Below are 6,945 nucleotides of genomic sequence, written 5' to 3' on the forward strand. Positions count from 1 at the left end.
GCTGACATCCCTAACAAGAGAGTCAGCCTGACCTTTGAAGCTTGGAAGCCAGGTATTGACTTCTCCTGTCTAGCTGTGAAAGTCCTAGATGACATCTTCTTCCAGTCATAGAAGGCTGATGGGAATTCCCTGGCAGTAAAGTGGTTAGGACTTCGTGCTTCCACTGCAGTGGGCACGGGTTCCATCCCTGGTCAGGGAACTAAGATTCTGCATGCTGTGCAGCATGGCCAAAAAAAAAAAAAAAAAAAAAAAATAGAAGGCTGTTTCATCTACATTGACAATCTGTTTAGTGTAGCCACCTTCCTGAATGATCTTAACTAGATCTTCTGGAGAACTTGCTGCAGCTTCTACACCAGCACTTGCTGCTTCCCCTTGCCCTTTGATGTCATGGAAACGGCTTCTTTCCTTAAACCTCATGAACCCACCTCGGCTGGCCTCACACTTTTCTTCTGCAGCTTCCTCACCTTTCTCAGCCTTCAAAGAACTGAAGAGAGTTAGGGCCTTGCGCTGGATGAGGCTTTGACTTAACGGAATGTTCTGGCTGGTTTGATCTTCTATCCAGACCACGAAAACTTCCTCCATATTAGCAATGAGGCTGTTTCACTCTTCGTATCATTCACGTATTCACTGGAGTAGCATTCTTAATCTCCTTCAAGGACTTGTCCTTTGCATTCACAGCTTGGCTAACTGTTTGGCACGAGAGGCCCAGCTTTCAGCTTATCTCAGCCTTTGACATGCCTTCCTCACTAAGCTTCATCATTTCTAGCTTTTGATTTAAAGTAAAGGACATACAACTCTTCCCTTCACTTGAACACTTGGAGGCCATTGTAAGGTTACTAACCGATCTGACTTCAATACTGTTGTGTCTCAGGGAATAGGGAGGCCAGAGGGGAGGGAGAGAGTTGGGGGAATGGCCGGTCAGTGGAGCAGTCAGAACACACACAACGTTCATTGATTAAGTTCGCTGTCTTATATGGGTGCAGTTCACAGCGCCCCAAAGCAATTACAATAGTAACATCAAAGATCACTGATCACAGCTCATCATAACAAATATAATCATAATGAAAAAGTTTGAAATATTGTGAGAATTACCAAAACGTGACACAGAGATACGAGCAAAAGTTGTTGTGAAAATGGTGCCGATAGACTTGCCCAACGCAGGGTTGCCACAGACCTTCGATCTGTGAAAAATGTAATAAAGCAAAGTGCATCAAACTGAGGTCTGCCTGTAGATGAAAAGGACAGAGACAAAGCAACCAATCGCAGTGGGCCAACCTTACTGAAATCCCGATTAAAACAAGATGTGAAAAGAAAAGGATTTTGAGGTGTTCATGGGAATTTGCATAATGATTGGTTATTTGATGGCACGAAGAATATTAAGGTGTAATAACAGAAGGGTGATACAATTTTACAAAAGTCTTTATCTTTTAGGAAATATATACTAGAATATTCGTGGATTAAAAAGAAAAGCACATGGGATTGACATATATACACTAATATGTATAAAATAGATAACTAATAAGAACCTGCTGTATAAAAAATAAATTAAAAAAAAAAAGCGCAAAACTGCTTCCCCTTGCCCTTTGATGTCATGGAAACGGCTTCTTTCCTTAAACCTCATGAACCCACCTCGGCTGGCCTCACACTTTTCTTCTGCAGCTTCCTCACCTTTCTCAGCCTTCAAAGAACTGAAGAGAGTTAGGGCCTTGCGCTGGATGAGGCTTTGACTTAACGGAATGTTCTGGCTGGTTTGATCTTCTATCCAGACCACGAAAACTTCCTCCATATTAGCAATGAGGCTGTTTCACTCTTCGTATCATTCACGTATTCACTGGAGTAGCATTCTTAATCTCCTTCAAGGACTTGTCCTTTGCATTCACAGCTTGGCTAACTGTTTGGCACGAGAGGCCCAGCTTTCAGCTTATCTCAGCCTTTGACATGCCTTCCTCACTAAGCTTCATCATTTCTAGCTTTTGATTTAAAGTAAAGGACATACAACTCTTCCCTTCACTTGAACACTTGGAGGCCATTGTAAGGTTACTAACCGATCTGACTTCAATACTGTTGTGTCTCAGGGAATAGGGAGGCCAGAGGGGAGGGAGAGAGTTGGGGGAATGGCCGGTCAGTGGAGCAGTCAGAACACACACAACGTTCATTGATTAAGTTCGCTGTCTTATATGGGTGCAGTTCACAGCGCCCCAAAGCAATTACAATAGTAACATCAAAGATCACTGATCACAGCTCATCATAACAAATATAATCATAATGAAAAAGTTTGAAATATTGTGAGAATTACCAAAACGTGACACAGAGATACGAGCAAAAGTTGTTGTGAAAATGGTGCCGATAGACTTGCCCAACGCAGGGTTGCCACAGACCTTCGATCTGTGAAAAATGTAATAAAGCAAAGTGCATCAAACTGAGGTCTGCCTGTAGATGAAAAGGACAGAGACAAAGCAACCAATCGCAGTGGGCCAACCTTACTGAAATCCCGATTAAAACAAGATGTGAAAAGAAAAGGATTTTGAGGTGTTCATGGGAATTTGCATAATGATTGGTTATTTGATGGCACGAAGAATATTAAGGTGTAATAACAGAAGGGTGATACAATTTTACAAAAGTCTTTATCTTTTAGGAAATATATACTAGAATATTCGTGGATTAAAAAGAAAAGCACATGGGATTGACATATATACACTAATATGTATAAAATAGATAACTAATAAGAACCTGCTGTATAAAAAATAAATTAAAAAAAAAAAAGCGCAAAACGGATGGAACCTGAATCTATTGTAAGAACGCCTGTAGTTAACTTTCAGTGTACAGGGCCAATGAGGAATGGAAGGAGACAAATAATGCACATGGAACAATCCCAAGGATGAGATTTTGTACGAGACAAATGACCCAGGGTCTTCAACGAGTCAAGGGCAGGAGGGAAGCAGGGAGGGAGGACTGTCCGCCTTGGATTAGGAGACGCCTGGTGAGGACCTCGTTTTACTCATAAATCTGACCAGCTGGGAATCGAAGAGACATTTTTCAGCTGTGGGGGAAATGCAGATGTGGATGGGGCATCGAATAGTCTCAAGGGATTCACATTAATCATCTGAGATGCTGTCGGGTGAGGAAATGCTCATAATGGGCTTCGGGATGGGCTTCAGAACACATAATCTGCAATCTTGACAAGACGTTTTGGCACCGATAAAGTAAGTGTGGCCAAACCATGATCATGTGGGACTTCCCTGGAGGTCCAGTGGTTAAGACTGCGCTTTCACTGCTGAGGGCCCGGGTTCAATCCCTGGTTGGGGAACTAAGATCCCATAAGCTGCACAGCGTGGCCAAAAAAAACAAAAAACACTCTTTTAAGCCAGAGCCCCATTTATCTTCATTTTCTCACTTCTGAGAGCCACACAGGTACCAAAGAAAAGCATGTCTCCTGTTCCTCTTAGTGTGAAGCCACCATGCAAGCAGGATCCTAAATGGGCCTCTGTGAAGGAGAGGGGGCAGTTGGGTGTAGGGGGGATGGCAGGGGGCACAGAGGGCACATCCCGTCCACGTGGTGAAAATCGTGGCCTCTGTCCTGCCTTGGCCACCTAAATGGTGTGACCCGGGCAAGCTCCCGGATGGATCCCTCAGTGAAAAAAGCAGGGTGCTGACTGTGCGGGTGCCTGGAACGTTCCAGAAGATCAGAGTTCATCTGTGCAGAGGGTCGAGACCAGCTCTGGGCTGGTAAAAAGCTCTGGAGGAGTTCACACTGTTGTTGCCGTGGGGATGTGCAGGCCCCTGTGTTGCCAAGTCAGATGTTTTTCAACAGAAGCTGGGAGTTTTGATGTGGCATCTCTGGATTTCTGAAGGTTGGCCACTAATTTAAAACAAAAAAAGTGTCAAACGCCGAAGAGTCCAAACTGAACATATTGGTGGATCCCATGGGGCCCAAGGACCGGGAGTTTGTAGCCTCTGCCCTGATGCTTTGCGGCCACTTGGGGAGCCCATCCAGCTGGCATGGGTGACCGGGTGCCTACTTTAGGCCAGGTGCTGGCCTGGCGCTGAGCCAGTCATTAGCCTGGCCTTTGCCCTCCGGGCTCCCAGAAGGAGCCCAACATTTGCCCTTTACCTTCATCCCAGGGAGCCGGACAGAATTGCTTTAGTGGTGGTGTGCACAGAGGGCGGGGCCCCACCGAGGGCCCCTCCCAGCCCCTGTCGGCACCCCGCTACGCCACGACCTTTGTCTGATTCCCTCCCCGTGCCTGAATGTGTTTCTACTGGCGTCCAGCAAGTCCCAGGAAAGCCAGGAGGCCCCCAGCCTGCCTCAGTTTCTCTCTTCCACTCGGGTGTCCGGATGGATGACTTCTCATGATGTTGACGTTGCACGTCTGGCTGGCTCCTCCTTCACCGCTCAGCTCTGCACAGGGATCCCCCCGGACCCCCCAAACTGAAGTAGCCCACTCGCACCGCTCCAGATGCCATTCTGTGTTCTGTTCTTTGCTGCACTTACCGCTACCAGAAATGTGTTTTGTTTTGCACGGAACGTGTTGCAGGTCCCCGTCTGCTGCATCCTAAGAGCAGGGACGCCATGTGTCTAGTGAAGTCCAGAGGACTTAGCTTGTCCTCAAGAACTATTTCGGGCACAGGAGGTTAAATAAATAGATGAGCGGAGAGTTACAGTCCATCTTGACGGCCCAGAAATGATGCTAAATCCACCCGCCACTCAGTGGGCAAATAGTTTGTTTACCGGGTGCCAGGGACTGTGCGGGGAGATGTTAAAATGACTTTGTCCACGACTTCCCTGGCGGTCCAGTGGTTAGGACTCCGCGCTTCCACTGCAGGGGGCACAGGTTCGATCCCTGGTCGGGGAACTAAGATCCCGCATGCTGCACGGTGCAGCCAGGAAACCCAAACCAAACAAAATGACTGTCCCCACCCTCGGAGAGCCCGCCAGCTCTTCACCCGGGTTCTAGATGCTTCCAACAATCTCCTCACTGTGCCCTAGATAACGCAAAACTCCATTTGCCTGTCAACAACTCCTCTTCCCCGGGGTCTTGCCCCTTCAGATCTCCATCCAAGGTAGGGAGGGGACCCGGCTTTGCACCCTCACAATGTGCTCAAACTCCTTGGCTTGCCTCAGCTCCCGGGGGAAGCCATCAATGAGGAAGCCCCGGCTGTCCGGGCAGGACAGCATGTGGTCGCTGATCATATCAAGGATGAAACCCGGGGGAGGGAAGGGGAGGCTGCATTCAGTGCCCAGGGGCCCCTCACCTGCGAGGTCACCTTGGCAAGTTCTGGTGTATTTGGAGGGACACCCACTGCTGGGGTCTCTGGAAGCACTTCTTTTTTTAAATTTTATTTATTTATTTATTTATTTTTGGCTGTGCTGGGTTTTCGTCGCTGCGTGTGGGCTTTCTCTATTTGCGGTGAGCGCGGGCTACTCTTCGTTTCAGTGCGCGGGCTTCTCATTGCGGTGGCTTCTCATTGCGGTGGCTTCTCTTGTTGCAGAGCAAGGGCCCTAGGTGCATGGGCTTCAGTAGTTGTGGCTCGCGGGCCCTTGAGCACAGGCTCAGTAGTTGTGGCGCACGGGCTTAGCTGCTCTGCAGCATGTGGGATCTTCCCGGACCAGGGCTTGAATCCGTGTCGCCTGCATTGGCAGGCGGATTCTTAACCACCGGGCCACCACTCAGTAGTTGTGGCGCACGGGCTTAGCTGCTCTGCAGCATGTGGGATCTTCCCGGACCAGGGCTTGAATCCGTGTCGCCTGCATTGGCAGGCGGATTCTTAACCACTGTGCCACCAGGGAAGCCCTGGAAGCACTTCTCAGAACGGGGCTCGGCCACGGTCCTCTGGGCGGGTGTCTGCCACGCGCCAGGCTTGCTCAGCTCGTTTGCTCATCACTATCACGAGGAACTGGGGTGACCTCCATCTTACAGTGAGGAATCGGGGGCAGAAGGGGCCACTGACATACAGGCCCGGGGTCACAAAGGGAATAAATACTAAGTTTACTGAGCATTTCTTAAGGGCCAGGAACTCTGCCAAGCGCTTTATAGGAATGACGTCACCTGACCCGCACCCCAGCCTTCTGTGGGGGTCTAGCTGCTCTCCCATTTTACAGTTGAGGACACAGAGGCTCAGGGCAGCAAAGCAGCAGCCAGTGGCCCCAGACTTTGAGGCCCCTTGGCTCCCACAGGGCCTTCCCGGGAAGCTCCTCCCGATGTATGCCCTTTATCCCTCTGTGACCCCGCGCCTGGGACCTCTCACTGTGGGCACCAGGAGCCCCTGCAGCATGATGTCATGGATCTTCTGGCCCCGCCGGGTGCCTTGTTGGGCCTCCTGCCACAGCAGCTGGCCCAGCCCCACGTGGCGGAAGCCGTACTTGGTCGCCATGTACTTGCACTGTGTCTCTTGGCCGCAGCCTGGGCTGCACATCACGAAGATGATCAGGGGGGACTTGAGGATGTCTGCAGTGCCCAGGCAAGAAGGAGGGAGAGGGGTTGGTGCCTGTAGGGGCCAGCGAGCAGGCACCATGGTGACTGTGTCCACAGCTTAGTGCGTGTACTTGGTGACACTGGACACAGGTCTGCTGGCAGAACTACTTCTGCCCTAGGGTGGCATCTGGGGGTGCAGGTCCATGCCCAGTGGTGTATCCAGGCACAGCACACATTAGTGCTGCTGCAGGTTGTGTGGATGAGGATGTGAACCCAAGCAGGCCAGGCCCTTTGCACGCAGCATGTCCTTGAAGTGTCACAACGGCCCCATCATCCCATTTTACAGTTGAGGAAACTGAGGCTCAGAGAGGGGCAGGGACTTGTCCATCCCTCCCGTCTCACCCCATACCACCCTCCCCTTCTTTTACTGCATTCCAGCCCAGTGGCCTCCATTCTGTCCCTTGAACTCATCACCCCCCTGCTGTCGTCCCCCCCCCACAAACTCCCCCCCGCCCCCCGAATTCCCTACCCC

This window comes from Physeter macrocephalus, unplaced genomic scaffold (assembly GCF_002837175.3).
Source record: "Physeter macrocephalus isolate SW-GA unplaced genomic scaffold, ASM283717v5 random_1251, whole genome shotgun sequence".
In the NCBI taxonomy this organism is placed as follows: domain Eukaryota; kingdom Metazoa; phylum Chordata; class Mammalia; order Artiodactyla; family Physeteridae; genus Physeter; species Physeter macrocephalus.